The 19,091-nt window shown below is 38.5% G+C and overlaps 1 protein-coding gene across 1 annotated transcript in view; it reads right to left on the minus strand.

Moving 5' to 3' along the window:
• Positions 1 to 19,091, minus strand: part of cntfr (ciliary neurotrophic factor receptor) — a 148,376-nt gene that overhangs the window by 118,885 nt on the left and 10,400 nt on the right. The window contains exons 2-3 of the mRNA XM_088391458.1: positions 14,186 to 14,262; positions 4,883 to 4,965 (exon numbers count right to left, since the gene is read on the minus strand). The gene's annotated coding sequence lies outside the window, so the exon portion shown is untranslated. The remainder of the gene's footprint in view (positions 1 to 4,882; positions 4,966 to 14,185; positions 14,263 to 19,091) is intronic.

A 19,091-nucleotide genomic window follows, 5' to 3' on the forward strand; every position in this document is an offset into this window, starting at 1 on the left:
AGTATTTAGTCTCTTTATATAATATATATAGACTCGGTTATGTTAGTGCTTATTTTGTCATGATTATAATCCATTATTGTATAAACATTCGACATGACTCACCCGATACAAAAATATTGCCTCATTGTTGTCAAAGAAGGACATTCAAGGTCTCCTTTTTTTTTTTTTTTAAAGAACTGAAAGCATGTCCTTCACATTTGGAAAAAAACATTCTTTAAAAATAAGGCTTGACAAGCAACAAATAAGATAATTAGAGTTTGTTTACTTCAGTGGAAGATTTCAAACACTTCGTCTTGCCCTTAAATTTCACTTGAAAGTTTGTTGAAGGACGAAATCAAAAGGCTTAAGATGAAACTTGCCCATTTGGTGAGGAAAGAGTACGAAACGTCTCAAGATGAGGCGTTAATTTTTTCCTTGGGAACAAAAGTTTGAATCAGCCTTGTCAGCTTTTGTTGTTGACGTCTTTGTGTCAAATGGGTGCATATGACAGTAGGTGTGTACATGCTGCCAATCTTTTCTCGCCTGCTATTATTCCCCGAGTGTCTGCATGACTGCATTCTTTTTTTCTCAAGTCAAATTTGCATGTGACACATTTCAATCCATCTTGATCTATGGTGCACTAAATAATAACATAATGAAATAATGAAGGCGTACGGCTGCGTTGTCATGACAACCAGTCATAAAAGCATTTCAAAGCAATGACATCTATACATCAACACTGACATTTATTATTATTTATTTAATTAAAAAATATATTTTATCAGAATTTATATATATATTTTTAGATTGGAATATATATATAGGAAATTGTTTTGGGGAGTAAATCTTATGTATTAAAAGTACTACCTGTAGGGGTATCGGTACTCGGTATCGGCATTGGTGTACCACTGAATAATACTCGTACTGGGGAAAAAAAAAATCCTTCCCCAAAATAGACCCAGAAAAGTCCTAAGTGTGCACAGTTGGAAAGATTGCACCTAAAGTGAGTTTCTGATTGCTTTAAAACGATTGCGAGTGGTCTACAAGCGTAAAACGAAGTCGAAAGAGATGGAATGGTGTTAGTTGAAGATTTGTGACATTCACCAATCTACCCTCACCCCTACCCGGACTGGGCAAAAAAAAAACACTCACACCCAGAGATATCAAATCATAATAAATGAATAAAAGGCATTTTCCAGCCTGACAATAAATGACAATCTTTGCAAGTAACGTTCATAAAACAGCAAGCTCAGAAGGCAAGGAGGCATTTCCTTCCACGGCCCGACTGTTACGGTGAAGGATGTCTGTCGAGACTTGGGTCGACTAAAAACTCGAAGCCGCAGGTACATCCACAAACCGAATTGAATGACGTCCATGTAAACTCTCTTGGCTTGCGTTCACTCTGTCAGCTTTGATAGCCCCCTCAAGAGCAAGCACTGGCAATTCGACTTGCAAACACTTTGGCCATATCGGCAGAAATAGACACGCGCACACACTGCTGCTTTTAGAAAGGCTGCACTCAAGTGTTAACCACAAGTCAGGGCAGAAATACTACAATCAATAAAATCACTAACAGAGTGAGGGATGATTAAAGGCAGGAATGGAGAGAGCAGGTGAGGAAGCCAGGAGGATGCAAAAGTCAGTGCGAAAGAAAGCCATGAAAATGTACAAGCAATATTGCCAGAAAAGGTTGACAGTGTCGGCACTTTGCAGTGATGTGTCTATTAGAAATATAAAATAGCCGGGAACGGTCTAAAAGTTGCTATTTTTGCGGGTGATTTCTGTTTTTTAGTCCTAACGTACCTTGATTTATACCCAGAGGCAGGGTGCAACCTAAATCGGTCGCTAGCTGATTGCTAGCCGACTAGAACTCCATTTGAAGTTAATCAAGAGGCACTTTAAAAGGTGTCAGGCATGATATGACTTCCTCCATTCGACACGAGTTTGAAAGTGGTTGATTCTTAAATAAAGTCACAACCGTGGGTTCTAAAAGGGTGTGCGCACTTTTGCAACTATATCATTTCAGTTCTATATACAAATTTTTACTTGCTTTGAAAGCTATGAAAGATGGTCATGTGTTTATATTCTTATATCGCAAAGACTCCATTATCGATATTTGAATGGCAAACTTTAATAGAAACGATTCAATACATTCACATTAATAAATGGTTTTCAATGCCGGCTTTCTTTTTTTTTTTTTTTATGCTCTTCATGCCGGAGCTGAGAAATTAAATTCTTACGCTTCAGATATGGGCCAAATGGAGCGGAGAAGTACTGTTAAAGCTTGCATTGAGAAGCAGTCCTCCAGCTTTACCTATCAGGGGACATTAGTAAAACACGTAATATAATGGTGATAATAAAAACAATGTAGCTCGCACCGGATGAATCCTTTTTATGCCTTTAAGCTCAAATCACGAGGGAGATTTCACAGACAATTGTGAGCCATTAAAAATGTTTGCATGAAGCTCTTTCGGCAAAATGTTGGAGGCATATAAAACGGATCGAGACCCCGGTTGTCACATTGGATTGTATTGCTTTTATATCTTTATCGAGTTGGCTGAAAATGTTTATTGAAAGCACAGAGGCAGCGATTGAAGTGGCCTCACGGCTTAATTATTTTTGTCGCTGCCATTATGTGCCAATTTAATTTGATGTCTTGGGTGAAGCCGACTGCCACCGTGACTCCGTCGGCTGCTATCAGACGAATTAGGAATAATAAAACTCTAACGAATGTATTTATATTGCTCTCAGTTGCGCTTGTTAAAAAACGTTGGTGTCCGTGAAAAATGCATCAATCATTAGTGTCAGATGTCAAATATAATACTGGATGTTAACATCTTGGATTCGCTGGTAGTGACAAATCAGCTTTGAAGAACATTTTGTTTTGTGGAAATGTTGAGCGGGCCAGTACCGATAACGGTACCGATATTAGCTTTAGCTCAAATAATAAATAACAGATTTGACTTATTTCACTGTATCAGTACTCACGAGTGGTCATTTTAGATAGAAATCAGGAATTATTGGAATTTATCATTTAGATTTTATGTATGAACAGCATTGTGGTATCGGTACTTGGTATCGGTGTCTACTCGAGAATTGAGCGCTTCTACCGTAAGAAGTGATTCTCCTAAACACACAACGCATTCCCTCGACAATCTTTCCATTTTAAAACCTCATTCTGAGAATGTTCCTCAGTGGCGATTGCTTTGGGTTTTTGTTTTCCCCCTTCTTCATCCCGCTCAACCTGACTCCACTTGATGGTGCACTCCTTGCATGTCTTCCTTCCTGCTGCCTCATCAGTTCTGAGGCCGCACTTCTTAGGATCCTGTCAACAGTGCTTTGGTGCTAGAACTGATGGGAGCGGCATGCTCTCTCCTGTTCTCAGCATCAGTCATCTGAACACTTCGCCTCAGGAGGGAAATCGATCTCCTGCCAAGTTCAGACGGGAGCGCACGGAGCGAAAGAGATAGGGAGGACGAGAGGGGGGGAATGTGTCCCTGCGTCTGCGGAGCTTCCTAGGTAGAAAACTGTGATAGATCTTCTGTCAAAGCTAAGAGAGTGTCAGTTAAACATTTTAAAAGATGGGGGCTCTTGCAACTCCAGGCAGGCAGTGTTTCACAAAGTCTAATCACGTAAAAGCAGATGGGGACATACTTGATTATGCACAATAGTTTAAAAACCCAGCCTCAGCTAAACTTCCCTTATCTCCGGTATGGAGACTTGGCGGTTGCTCATCACGGTGAAGAATTATTGGAGGGAAACAGAGGGAGTGAGAGGACATCAGTCAATTACGGTATATGTCAGTATTTTTTTTTTTTTTTTTTTTTTTTTTTTTGCAGAGCACCGCCCATTTGTCTTTGTTGGAAAGCAACTTTGATCATTGCACGGCGGCAAATAAGATACACTTCTGACAAATATTGTTCTTATGAAGAGATGATACAGAAAGCCATGGTAATTTGTAAGCTAACCTAAGATTACCGTATTTTCCGCACTATAAGGCGCACCTAAAAACCTCCAATTTTCTCAAAAGCCGACAGTGCGCCTTATAATCCGGTGCGCCTTATATATGGACCGATATTGAGCCACTACAAGGCGTGTCCAAAGTCCGGCCCGTGGGCCAAATATATCTTATATATGGACAAAGTTTTAAAATGGGCCATTCATTGAAGGTGCGCCTTATAATCCATTGCGCCTTATAGTGCGGAAAATACGGTCGTATGTTTAACACCAAAATTAAGTGTCTAAAAACTTTGAATTTCTTTTCTAGTTCTTGCAGTTATTTTTTTTTACAGCTGTCCTCCAACTGTGTATAAAAAGACTGTTTTAAAGTGAAGAAGTATTTTTCTCCCTCACTCCTTTGATGGTAAATCTCCATGCAAATATCGAAGGGAGCCTTTATGAGGGAGCGGCTTAAGCGTAATTCTGCCGCCTTGGACCGTGTCGCTGATCTGGCCACCAAAAAAAATCCGTTATGTTCTGGTTCAGACTCAGCCTATTTCTGTCCTACTTTCTGTTTGTCGTTTGCTCTTCTCCCTTTTTGTGTTCCATCGTGTCCCTCAAATTTATGGAAATACATGACTTTTTGATTCTGTTGTTGCACACAATTTGCACATAGTTGCGCATATATTATTCCGACTTTAAAAGATGCGTTTGTGCGTGAGAAAGAATATCCAGAAGCTAAAATAAAATAATATGTAAATTTGATGCCATCGCTACCTTGCAAAATGCCGGCTGCCATCCAACCATGCCCTGATTCCAAAATTTATACGCCACAGCAGGTGTTTGGAATTTTGCGTGTGAATTTCAAGTGCTCGTCCTGATTATGAATATGAAAATGTGAGTGCTTGTGTATATCGAATGTATATTGCCATTGATTTGGGGAATGCACAGCAGTGGGACTTACCTGGAAGAAGTGAAGTGAATCCGGGGAAAGATGGCTAATTAACAACAGGCGAGGACTGATGGTCTGAGCAGATTCTCCGGTTTCTGGGGAGTTGAGAGGACAAAGATATGGTTGTCAGGATCCATCCATTTGAGTAATAAGGTGAGCGAGCGTGCAGCGTAATGCACGTCTATGGACAACCTTTTATGTCTCTATCTGTTGGACTTCAGGATCTTAAATGGGACCAATGTAATTAAAAAGTTCTGAAGCTAACTACTTTTTAAACTAGTTGACTGCGATACGATTAACGTCATCGATCGAGACTATTGGATGGTAGAAAATGGGCGGGAATATTATACACGACGTTATATCTTCACAGTGGACCACTTAATTATGATATTGAAGTCGTAAACAGTCTGCCTACTGTTTGTACAAGCAATTTTACAAATAATCTTTTCAGAGGAGCTCATTTGATTTTGAATTATCCCCCCCACCTCCCCAGCCACCTAATCAGTATTTTTCTCCAGGCACATTGGCGTAGGAAAACAGAAGTGTATTTTGCTCACATTTCCTGTTTTAATCCCCCTAGCTATGATGTCGAGATACTTGAATCCCCCCAAAAATATTTTTTACCGTTAAAAAATGTTTCTTGTCTCAAAACGTGGAGCACACACAGCAGGGGGATAAAATAGCCTTGGGCAACAATATCGAGCGACAAAATATTAATACACGGGGGGCATCGTCGATCAACAGGTGGAGCAGGAGATTGAAAATGGAAGGCCTTGAGGAGATACTCGAAATGAAATGTATACATTAGACAAGATTATGTTAACACAGAGTATAAATGCTAATTATGGAAGAATGAACACACATGAATTTGATGTCTCTGGCTAAACAGCCCCCAAAAAAAAAAAAAAAATCCCTCATTTGAAGGCTACAGAGCTTCCGAGGCCACACTTGACAAAAAGCCCATTTTGGAAAAAATCTTATATTTGTGCGTTTTGCTTCAGAGCACAAAACTAGCATAGTCGGTGTCACAGCAAGCGAGATGAGGTCCAATCATAGCTGCTGAATGTCAGAGATGTTTTGGAAGCCTTGGGCGGAAATACAGCACAAGCATCAACTGGCTGTCGTCTGCAGCTTGTTAGGAAACATCCAAAGGATTGACAACAAATCCAAGCGGCACACCAGTTAGAAGCCACAGAATTCATTATGTCGTACCAGAGAAGTAAACATTTTTTTTTTTAGGGAATTTTAAAGGGAAACTATTAACTAGCAAAAGCGGGGTTATGGCTGAAGTCAGTTTATTTTTCCGGCTTAAGTGGAATCTTGCAAACTCGGTCAACTTGAATTTAAACTTGAATACATTTTAATGTATTGACTTTTTAACATTTTCCATATACTGCTTCCATGTCTTTCCTCTCAACAGCAAAAAAAAAATTTGAAAAAAAAACCCCTGATTCCCATTTCCTCGTCTGAGAAGCCAGTGAATGGAGTCCAATCAAGTGCCTGATTTATAAAGCCATACAGCCTGATTTATGAAGGCATACCGATTTTTTTTTCCGCCACATTGTGTGAGAACGAGTGAGATGACGAGAGATTCATAGCTAAAGTACTTGTTTTACACCCTTAGAAGCATTTACATGCTTAAAGCCTCGTTCCACTGTGACTTCATATCGCGTCATGGCGTAAGAAGGCACGCACGGATGCAAACTTAAGAGAAAATGACTCACAGATGCGAGGGGGAGCCCTCGTAAATCAAGAATGATTTAGATGTAAAACTGATGTTCGCCCACTTTTACGACCCGGCGTCGCTGAAATACAACGTTGGATTCTTTGCTAGGGGATCTAGAGGGGATGTTCGGGAGAAGCCACAAAATCTTTTTGGAGCGGCTGAATCTATTTCAAGACTACTTTGGAAGTTTCAGTGGTGCTAACGAAAGATGTGAACGATTGTGGATTCTGTTTGATTACTTGAAGGGAAAGCTTATTAAGTGGTACAAGGGGCTAAAATATATATACATAAAATATTATCAAGGAATGTTTTTTGAATTATTCATTATTTTTCTTATCTCATATTGCTTAATTTTAAACAAAATGATATAATTAAAGAGGCGTAGCAGCACAAGGTGGAGCTTAACCCAAACTTTGAAGTGAACGAATTTGATCTTCACGGAAAAAAAATGTTTTTTAGTTTTAATCACATTGGAGTCAAATAAAGATAACGTAGCTTTTTTTTCCTAATATTTGCATTAGCCGCCTGATGGCGAGCCATAAACTGGCTGCTATATACTCGTCATCAGCAATAAAATGGTTGAGTTTTATTATTTTAATATACCTTTGGTCAGTCCCCCTTTCCGCTTGTGCTTTTTGTGTCTTACCACACCCAAACTCTATCCCTCTTGTATTCTCCCACCCTCGTCCATTTCTTCTCTAATTCCCAGCCTCCCTTTCCCACTCTTTTGTCTTAATGTGTGATCTGTTGCTCCTCAGGGTGAAGGTGGGGGGGGCAGATTGATGGTGTTCAAACTTGGCTGTAGTCAACCAGGGCCTGCTCCCTCCCACAATTCTTTCTATCTTCTCCTCTGTGCATTAATTCCAACGCCATACTTCATCGCCATGCTTTCCTCCATCATTCATTGTTCCTTCCTGTCTCGGGCTAGATCGGTTTCTCACACTGGGTTCCATCCTTTTTTTCTGTTTTGGGACCTTGGATTTGTTATTTCCCCGTTTTCCTTCGTCTCTTTTCATGCTTCCACTATGACCATTTTTCCCTTGGTCATAAAAAGGATGCTGCTAAAAAAAAAAAAATGTCGGGCATTTTCTGGACTCCTCATCATTTGAATTCAGTCGCCCTTAATTGCAGCAGCTTTTAAAACTGTCTGTGCGATCCTTTAAATATTTACAAATTAAATTGATCATTACGACTGTATTCCTAACAGCTTAGCACGGTAGAAGAATCCCATTGACAAGCTAATGCCAAATTTATATCATAATTGCAAAAACGCACACAATTAACAGGCTCAAAAACACCCCTACCCAAAAAAAAATAATTTAATATCCCATATTAGCTTTTCTTTAATTACCAGCTGTATATGAAAGTTAATTTACTTGGCAGGCAAAGTGGTGCAAAGTGCTGCGAATGTGCCAAAACAGGATTAATTAAACGATTGCAACAGTGAAAACTGCTGCGGGTGGTCTGACTAAAGTGCATTTTTAGTTTGACAAAGAAAAAAAGCACAACTCTGACTGCTTTGTTTTTTAGCCTTTAGCCTTCCCTTCTGTCTCCAAGGGGTTATTTTTTTTCCTTCCCAGCAATTAAACGCAGATATTGTACACGGACAGCCGGGTGTAAAGGGATTGCCCCGCTGACTCGTCCACACACGAGATGAAGAATTTCTAACAGCGCCGGGATTACCTCTCTGCGGAGTCTCTAAACCTCTTTGAGGAAGCCCAACGGGACTTTCTAAAAATGTCACCAAGAGTTTGGTTCCTTTCATAGCACAAAACAACAGCAAATGCCAAACCGGTGCGCTGAAACTTTTTTGAGTCTTGTTATGAGTCTGCTTTGAGAAGACAGCAAAGACATTTTTTGTTATTTGCTTTTAAGATGGCGTCGCTTGAAGAATGTGAGGTTGATGGATGTTAGTGGAAAATAATCACAAGAGGACATTACGCATTTGTTTACATTGCTTTTAGATTTATTATGAGCTTTCAAAAATTCTTCCTACTCAAATGTGTCTTGAACTTGGAGGTGGCTAATTAAATGACTAAGTGAAAATGATTATTTTAAGCTTATCTGGTTTATATAAAAAAGACTCTGTGCCACGCCGATGATGTTTTCCTCAAAATCTCGCTTCTCCCCTCACCTCATCCCTTTTTTTTTCCTTCGCTCAAGCAATTCTATCCTCGTCTTTCTCCCGGCCCCAATTTCACGACGCATATGTATCGATCGGTTCTGCCACACCTTCTGCACCGTTCCGCTGATCCAATCACTGGCCTGCCACCCCGATGATAGCTTTGTTTACGGCATGATTAGAGTGGCACCCGAAAGGACACGGTGTCTATTTAAATTGTGATTTTATTGCCCTGCAAACCCAGACAAAAAGTATGTTCACCACTTTCTTGCTACCTTTTATTTTAAATTCAGTTTATAAATTGTGTGCAATCGAAAATATTGAATTTTGTTTGGACTATAAGTGATAGAATATGGTTTAAAATGGAATTTGACTTTGAATATTTACTTTGAAATAGTAACTTACATGGATATTTAGAAGATACATATTTCATTTGGATAGGAGAGAGAAAAATCGTGTTGTATGCTAAAGATGAGTCAAAGCAGCGGGTGTTCTGGTTTTAGACCCCTCAGGTGCGTTTCTGCCACTTTTTTTTTTTTTAAAGGCTGAGCAAAAAGCCTCGCGGTGCGCTGATGTTGCTCATTCTCTAATCAGACCCTTTGAACCCGCCTCTGACTTCCCTGCTGCGCAGATAGAAAACCTTATTAATGTTTTGTGTGGTCTTTGTTGTACTGAAATGTATTCTTTTTCTTGCCTCACTTATCTGTTTGTTTTTTTTCAACCAAAAGTCTTTCAAAGTCACGCGTCATTTTTTTTTTTTCTCTTGTTTTGTCCATGAATATATATGAAGTCATTTGGCAACGGGGCATTGTGACAACTGAGTCTAAAGACGAAATGGCATGATTGATATCATCGTTATTAACTGAATCGGATTTGAAACAGAATGTTGTCTTTGGTGTCCATGATAGCCATGGCCAGTGCCGTGATGAAACACTGGATGAGCTGTTCCGCTTCTGTCGTCCAATCTACTACGAAGCCAGAATGGGCATCAGGTCAGTGCCGTGGCCAAAAACATGTTCCAAAAATGACACCATGCGTGTTTCAAAATTGGGCCCAAAGTTAAGTGTTGACTCAAACTGATGCGGTTAGCCTATCTACTAACCCGGCGCAATTGGGATCATGTCTGCCAAATACACAAAATTGTCACGCTGTACATTTTGTATAAATATATGCTGATTAAAGCAATTAGCATGCGAGTTTTGATGAATCAAACCTGAGACGTAATTATATCGAATCAGAATAGCTTCACCGTATGGTGCTTTGAGAAACACGGCGAAAAAAATGACTACCACGGGGATACAAAACGCAAATCCGCCGAGTCGCCTTTTTCAGTACCCCCATTTTCGCAGATGAAAAGAAAACATAAGAAGGAAGGGAGCAAAAAAATAAAAATGACAACCCCATACTGAGCTAACGTCATGGGAGCACAATATGGAATTGGAAAAAGAAAAAGCAAACAGGCATATATTAATACACCACACACAGACCAGCAATATAAGGTGGTGTTGGCAGGGAAGCCAAATAAATCATCGTACGAGTGTCTACAACCTAATATGAAATCAAAAAATATAAAAAAAATATCACCATGCAAGTAAAAAAACAGACAGTCGGACAGCACCCTGTCAAAAATCCCAAATTGCGGAGCAAATCGGAATAAAAGCGTGTTGACTCTACTTTCAAATCCTGACCCAATACTTTAGAGAGAGAGTTCTTGTCAAAACCAAAGAATCGCCCTTTTCTGGTTATTGCAAACCTTCAAATGGCCACTTTTGACATCTCCCACTTGTTAAAAAAAACAAAAAAAACATTGCTAACGTCTCCAAGGCCGAGCCATCAAACCTCATTTTAATATTACGAGCTCACCTGCCTGCAGTGATGTTGCAGAAGAATTTTAATCTCAGCAAGGAGCTTGAATCGGCCCGTTGCCTGTTTAAATGGCCGGTGAAAATGCCCTCTTTAAAGACTTGACGGCGAGAGAAATGAGCTGAGGGAGGCATATGCCCAATATACGCCGTTAGGGTCGGATGCCGATAAAAAGCACATTGTGTCCATAAAATGACAATGAAAATTGGTTCTCGATGAATTCCGAGTATGCCGCTGTGCGCCGCCGTTGAGGATGCGACACTCCTGCCAATATCCAGAGTAGGCTTGAGAACAATTCAGAGGCTTTAGGGGTGCCCTTGGCAAATGAAATCATCTCTTCAAATGTGCGCATAAAAGCCTTTTGCCCTTCTGTCTTCAATCATCCCAAAAAAAATTGCATTTATTTTCAAGATGGTTTTGAGATTTTCCTGATTTTTAACTGTATCGACAGACATGGTTTCGATTCATTATTTTCTGTCTTCAGAACACGAAGCATCATTGTTAAATGTGTTGCCAGCTGCTAGAAAGCCTGTGGGCACCCATAAAATAAAACAATATTGCGCTGTTGAGGTCATTTTTATGGACTGGGGGTAATTTAGTGCGACCCGTTCTGTTGCAGAGTGTATTTCTAAATGAAAGCTCCACCCCCCGTCTCACCCTTCTCCTGTCGTCGAATTAAAATGGTTGTAAAAAGTAACAGAAAGCAAAATGTTTGATAGTCACGGCATCTTCTTAGATTTAGGAGAAACGAGAAGTACACGGAAAAAGACATGAATGTTCAAGAGCGATGGAGGGATCGAGTTTTGGCGTTCACTTTATGAACTCGCCGCAATCTCCTAGCGATAAATCAGGTGCTTTATATTGCCAACAATGCACTTAGCGCTCTGTAAATAAACAAGCCCTTATTGGCTTTTTACTCGATTGACTTGTTTAAATGCATACTTGTTAGATTTTTTTTTTTTTTTTTGGCCAAGATGCAATGAGACTGTGAAGGAAAGAAAACGTTAGCAAGATGTGACTTGAGAAATTGACAAAACTGTTACGTGACAAAATGGCTAAATGAAGTGTTTCAACGTGAATATTAAAGTGGTTAACCGATAGAGATTGTTCCAAAACAGTTTGCACTTAGATTACCATATTTTTTTAATAAGGTGCCGTCTTAATTGTCTATTTTGGGAAATTTCCATTTCACGGCTAAATTTTACTCAATCTTTATTCAACTTTAATTTGGTATTCAAAGATAAGGCGCATCTGATTATAAGGTGCACTCTAAAGAACATTATAAGATTTTATTTGCCGAAAAATACGGTAAATCATAATCCCATATATTGTTTTAATTCTTCATTCATTTGTAAATATAATCTGTACTTGTATTAGGTCCCAAAAAAAAAAAAACATTGGTCATATTTTGTCCTGCTAGTAAAATCGTCTCAGTCTATTCCTTATTACAGACCCCGGCAATAAAATTTGAGGAGTCGAAACTTGCGGTGTAGAAACACGGTGGGAAAAGTTTGACTTCTGACCCGTTCCTCCGGGTCGCAGCAGAGCTAAAGGAGACCTCGGAGAGAAGGATCATGAAACTATTCATATCTTGACAGCGCACTTCCTCGCCGGGCAAGAACCACGGTGCCCCTGCAAACGATTGTTGGAAGGACGTTCCTGGCGGCTTTTAAAAGTCACAGCGGGGATTTTGATGAGATTAAAGCACTACGCTGTTAAAAGTGACTAACTGAAGACATATCAGATTCCACTTTAAAAGTGAGGTGGAGGAGGAAAGGAGCTGCTTTGTATTACGGTAGCAACACGGCTCACATTTACGTTTATAGCGCTTTCATGAATGTGAACGACAGTCATATATATATTTTTTTTTACCCAGGCCTCTTTATGAGAAACACCTGCACGCTTTATAATACAAGCTCTCTTTGTCAATCACTGCCTAATATATTTATAAAGCCCTAAATCCACAAAATCTCCCATTGGTAATATAACATCAGACGCTCCTTTTTAAGTCCGAAAAAGTCCAGCAGTATGAATAATAAAACAAAAGTATGTCACTAGTCTCATGAATGTGCCCCGTGGTTTTATTTAACATTTATTTTAGTCAAATGGTACGCTGAGAAAGTACGCAAGCCACAGTCCATTAAACTCAACAGTAGCAATGTCATCGATAATGGATGTACATCTAGTCTGGGGCGAAATCGACTTTGCCAATTCACCGCTATCTGCCGGAGCAGACTGCGCTCAAACTCTGCAGTGCATATTAGTGATTTACTAAGGCTATTTACAATTCTCCCATTGCTCCCTTTTGCCCACATTGTAACTCAAAACTACATTATAGGTTCAGCCACCTGCTTATCTCAAGTCATAATGAAAGTTTGGGTTCCATCAATTCAAGTAAACTGCTATTTCTCCGAGAGGAGAGGGGAGAAAAAAAAAATGGCTTTAGTTTAATACGGGCACGTGAGTAAAATAACATGCATACACAAACACACACATTGCACTCACGACATAAGCTGACTAGCTAAGTCTTTACTTTTTGATATCAATACTGTATAAGAAGATTGAAATTTGAATCACTATAAAGATAAAGGAAAAATATTCATATTTAATTTAAATCAAATCAAATTAAATTAAATTAAATATACCATCCATATATTATTTTAATTTAATATTAACAAAGATATTATGCATTAAAATCCTAAAAAAAATCCTAATGATTATGTTGAACAACTCATTATCATTATGAAACATAAACAAGGACTTCATTATACCTTTTAAACAATCAAGTCTAACAATCACGTTTATTTTTGTATAAACAACGACCAAACCCCGTTTTCTAAAGTTAGGACGTGACCGAAAAAGTGCTCATTAACATGAGGACCGATTCGCAAAGATGTAACGGCGAGAAGACAAATAATGAATGTTTATTTATTTATTTCGTCCCGACAGGTAAAAAAAGAAAAGCTCATTACTGTGTGTTTATCTCCTCGCTATGCACGTTACACTCTGCTAACCGCATGGCAGTTGCTTTTGAATATCGAGCTCATTAACATTCAAAAAGCCACAGACACAAAAATGTGCCTATGTGAAATTTATACCTGTCCAAAAAAAAACCACTTCCCAAATGGAAATTGTACATAAACAAATTAAAGTTACAAAAACAAAAGTTTGGGTAACACTCGAGACAACCTGATGAGAAATTGTCTAATGGTAGCTTCCAGGTGAATGAGTATTTGGCACGCTATGCCAAATTGTTTCTTTGATATGGTTTGACAGGGAGGAATCGAAAGCGACACAGACTCAATTTAACTTTCCACTCAACTTCAAAAGTTCACAACCAATCAAGTCGAGCAATTCCAACACGAGCGATGAGAACAGCCCCAAGGTCGTCCATTTATATTTGCAAAAAAAAAAAAAAATGAAAGCTGTTGTTTACATGTAGAGTTGGGGAAATTGCAAAAATGTGTTAGAGTCATCTATTAAGTCATTCACTGGCAGCTCTGTGGAAATGAATTTTTGATATCTAAAGCTGTCAATGGTTGTGAACAAATCATGTAACAGCATTTTTTTTTTTTTTATCACGCAATATTAAATTTATTTTTACCTTTTCATTGCTCGACATCCTTCTGACAGCACATTGGAAGCTGAATAATTCCCGCTGTGGATTTTAAGCTCGTCATCCTTGAAAAGACAAAAAAATACAACAAAAAAAAAACATTTTAGTGGCCAATCTAAGCAAGGCTATGGTCTAATTACACTCTTTAGTATTCATGGAAGCTAACAAGCTTCACTAGCTCCATATTTGAAATCTCGAAAGGCCTTTAGCGTGACAAACGAGTAGCAGTCATAGTCAAGTGCTTTTAAATGGACGTAGACGATTGAAGATGGGGAGTCTGCTCGATGGGCCAGTTCCATTTTTTTTTCTCTGATTATTTTCCACACAAGGCCATTTACGCATAAAAGTGAAATTCTGAAAAGGAAATTAGTATTGCGTACTTCTTCACTGGCCAACAGGTCATTCTGATACGCACACACATGCTCAGGCACACACACAAATTTGCACATTTTCAATTTTGGAATGTTATCTTTCAAGTCGGTTAATTGTATTTTTGACTCGAATTTGATTATCCGTGAACTCTGACCTTTTCGTAGATATCCTTGTTGGTCAGATATGAAATTGTTACATGTTTTTTTTTTTTTCCTAACAGGGTTAAGAAAGATAGTGATTCTAATTAGCCTCACTTTATTTTTTTTCCAATCTTAGTTTAGCTAAAACGATCTCTTGCTATTCAGGAAACATGAGGTAGACGCAACATGATGAAATATGCATTTGCTATCTTTTGGGATGTTATTATAACCTTAAAAAAAACATGTTTTTTTAATATAGGACAAATAAAAAAAAAAATCTGACCATGTGTCTTATTAGGCTGCCAAAATTTTATCGTGGTACAAATTGAAATGCTAATGACAGCTATACCCTTGACCCTTTCCTTCTAGGAGCTTGATCGCTAATGATTCTTTTATGATGCTAGAAGAAAAGGGAAAAAAAAAAGGACTTTTATTGTAGCGGGGTTAAAGAGCACCTTTCAGTTCTTCTGAAGAGAGAAAGGATTGAGACTGACAAATGGAAAAAAGGGTTTATCGAGCATTTATCGAGCTTCAAAAGTGTGTACTCTAAAGAAAAAATAATAATGATAATAAAAAAATCAGTAGTTTAACAAACAACTGATTGAAGGTGAACAGCATTGGCTGAACCATTTGAATAATTGCTTCTTGGCACTTAGAGATGATGCCACAGGCAACGGCTTACATCGCTACATTATGTAATCAAGGCAAAATTATGCAAATGATTGTGGTAATGGAGGGTCTGAAAGGCTGTGATAGCAAAAAAAAAAAATATTGCTGCTACTGCTATCCTAATTAAGAAGCTTTAGTGCCGGCATGGTACTTGATGACTGCTATATGGTGATATAACTGGGTATCATCACAAATAGGAACTTAATTAACTTGCTTTGTTTATGTGCTCGTTCGGGTATGATATGATGAAGTTGTTTGGTGCTGTTAAATAATTACTTGTGCTGTTTTTCTGTGTACTCTGTTGTACCTTTGATGACTATAGAAAACTTCGGTATGCGGTTGTGGCTAATATAATGTCTTGAAATGTTTAGATTGGGGCGAGCGGCGGCTATGAAGTCATTCACTCCCATTGATGAGAATAGACGTCCAAAAAATCCTAAAGGAATCCCTGATTAAAATGTGCACGTTAAAATGCCTGCAGGATTTTTTTTTCAATTGTTTTCCAATTCATCAATGAATCTGTTTGTCCAGTAATTTTTGATATTCAGGTAAACACCGTTTAAGCATTTTTAATTATTTCCCCAAGATGCATCTATGTTTGATTATGAACACCTTTAAGTCAAACATTAAATAAGCAAACTATCCATAAAAAGTTATTATGTAATTTTTCCATGTCTTCTTTTTAGAGGTATGATATACTGTAGTCTCAACATTAATGTGATCCAAATGGGGTTTTATTGTCCAGAAACAAATTGCACAGTGTAAAACTATGATGCGGCGACTGTGGTTTAATTATACATTTTAATTTTCTCGCTCATTAATAAGACGGCGTAATGAATTGAGTCGGGTCGGTGGCACAGATTGCCCCATTAATCACGGTAGTAATAATCAAGTAGAATGAATGATAATGACACCTCAAAATATGTCGTTCCACTAAATTACAGATCACCTCTGGCCCAGTCCGCGTTCATCACCAGAAAGGACTGGTTGACCCTGAAACATGCTGCAATGTTCATGTGTGAAGTTTTATTCATTTATTTATTTTATGGCAAACACCCCCGTCCTTCCCGATCCAATTAAACCAATGACACAAAATAATCACGGTGTTTTTGAAATTTCAAAAGAAACCCAACTATAAAAACACTTCCACCAGCTAATAAGGATTTTACGAAATATGTTTCCTTGAATGTAGGCGGCATGAGGTTTAGAAAGAAGTGTATAAAGAAGATTGAAACTCTCCACTGGGAAAGGCGTCTAGAATGGCGACAGGTGGGAACTATTTTGCATTTCGAACGCCCCTGAAAAAAAAAAGAACGCTCATTCGATTGCATTGAGGTAGCAGCATGGGAATAATTAGCACTTCTGTTCCGAGCCATATGCTTGCTGTGTAATCATCATTATTAGCTCTTTTTTCGGGTATACTGCCGAAAAACAAAATACATGACAAGAGGTTTAAATGTTTATAGTTGTAGCAAACAGGTATAAACATATAATTCTAAAAAATATATATAAATATAAAAAAAATCTAAAAATTCTCAACGTGTCAAAGCCATTGTTAGTCTGAAATTATCCGGCAAATCCAAATTAAACACAACTAAAATGGGCACATAAACACTGGTTGACTGCAGTTGTGGCGATCTCCTGCCTCTTAATGAATTAGCGAGCCTCTCCAATCTCTCACAGAGGGCAGCCAATTAACCACAAATATGCGACTACAGACCAATCAGTCTCCCAACTTTGGTCTTCGGGTGCTGTGAGGTAATATAGCTTATCACTTTGAAGGGCGAAAATTTACAACGTGCGTTCGGAGGGGGGGGGGGGAACCGGTGGAACCTGCTGAGAGCTAAAATAAACAGAGTATCGATTTAAAACTGCTTAACTGTCAGGAGGTTAGCGAAGCAAAAAAGGGCAAATGTTTTAGTGAAGGAAGGGGGAAAGACAAAAGAGAGCAGGCAACTCCCCCCCACCTAAAATCATGGTGGAAAGCTAATTAAAGAATTCAAAGCAAGATTTCTTTGGTCTAATTATCGGTGAGCACACTCAGAAGCGATCTTTGCAGATAGATAATCAACGTATAATTGAGGATACGAGGCTGCTGTGAATGAGCAGTGCCCTCTTCTCTCCTCGGAGACGGAATATAATTTTCTCTTATCTGCGCATAATTGGCTCCTTGTACGGCAAAACATAACAAGCACTGATGAAAAATCGACAGGTTTGGTGATTAATATGAAAGGATTTTTTATTCCGCTCCAGGATGGTGAACATATTTAAGAAGAAGTGATGCCTTAAAAAACAGCATCACAGCTTTTTTTTTTTTTATGAACTTTGCTCAGGAAATATCACCTGAAGCAAACGCGAATCCAAGTGAATATGAGTTGAGGAAAAAAAAAAAAAATCAAACGATGACAGTTGAAAAGGGTGGATTATTCATGAAAAGAGGCGAAGAGAGGGAGATTACAAATGTCAAGGGAGCAGAGTCGTTGAGACATGTATAAAGAATGAGGAGAGAAATGTCACCTGGGATAAAGGAATAAAATTCCACCCAGGGGAAGCAGTCAGTAGTAAGAAAAACTGTGAAGGAAGGGGCATTGTTCTCTTCACGGGAGGTCGCGATGACGAGGTCAAAGGGAAGTGGGTTGACCAGGAGAAAAGACGATTATGGGTGAGTGAGGAGTCGCAAGGATAATTGAATAAAACATGGAATACATGTGGAGACGTCAGTACAGCAGTGTCCTGAATATACCCTAATATATATATATATATATATATATGTTGTTGTTTTTTATTTATGTATTTATTTCTATTGTATTTTATTGTATATATATTTTTAATATACCTATACATTTTTTAATATACATTTATGATATATATTTTTAATAATAACAGTTTAGACTAAACAACAGTTGTTTAATCCAAACTAAATATGATGATGACATCAAATTAGGTCTTAGATTTAGATCAGCACTTCCTTTGTCCCATTTTATTTTTTCATTTTTGCAATCAGCTGCCAGACAGTCAATCAGTCCAAAATGGTGTTATTCAAGCAAAGGATAGCTGGATGTCGTATTTTATTGTTCCCTGAGGAAATTGCGACTGAACTGCGAGTTAGTCAACCAGTCAGTTAATCAGTCCATTAAATCAGATTAGACCTGGCTAGTTAAAGAGCTGTCTTCCACACCTCATTTCTCCCCTCATACTCGTCTCACTCATTTAAGGCGAAAAGGGGAGACGCATCAAGTGCAATTGAGCTGGAAAATGGAGAGAGAGAAATTTGAGGCAATATTTTAATAGGTGAGAACATTTCAAAGTCATCGTCCCTTTTTTCTGTGTAACTTTAGTCATCTCAAGTCTTTCCACTCATTACGGCTCCTCGGTATCATTCTTGAAGAAAAGAAAAGCATACTCCTGACACGTCATAATTCCCAAGCTACTTTTTCACGCCTCGTTTCTTTCCATACTCCTCAGGGGCCCACTACGGAAAAATTATTGCCGTCACTCTATAGCATCGGTGTCAAACTCGAGGCCCGGGGGCCAGATGCGGACCCGTCTTATCATTAAGACAGATTTTTCCTCGACTTTGTGTCATGATTAAAATTACAAATTGTCTCCATAAATGACGTGTTATTTACAAAAGTAAACGTTTGTAAGAATTTGTTACATTGACCCTTTTGTGCGTCGAATAATCCTGGGTTGAACATAAATACAAACGCTTG

This window comes from Syngnathus floridae, chromosome 12 (genome assembly GCF_059516105.1).
Source record: "Syngnathus floridae isolate MCC-2025c chromosome 12, RoL_Sflo_1.0, whole genome shotgun sequence".
NCBI classification, from domain to species: domain Eukaryota; kingdom Metazoa; phylum Chordata; class Actinopteri; order Syngnathiformes; family Syngnathidae; genus Syngnathus; species Syngnathus floridae.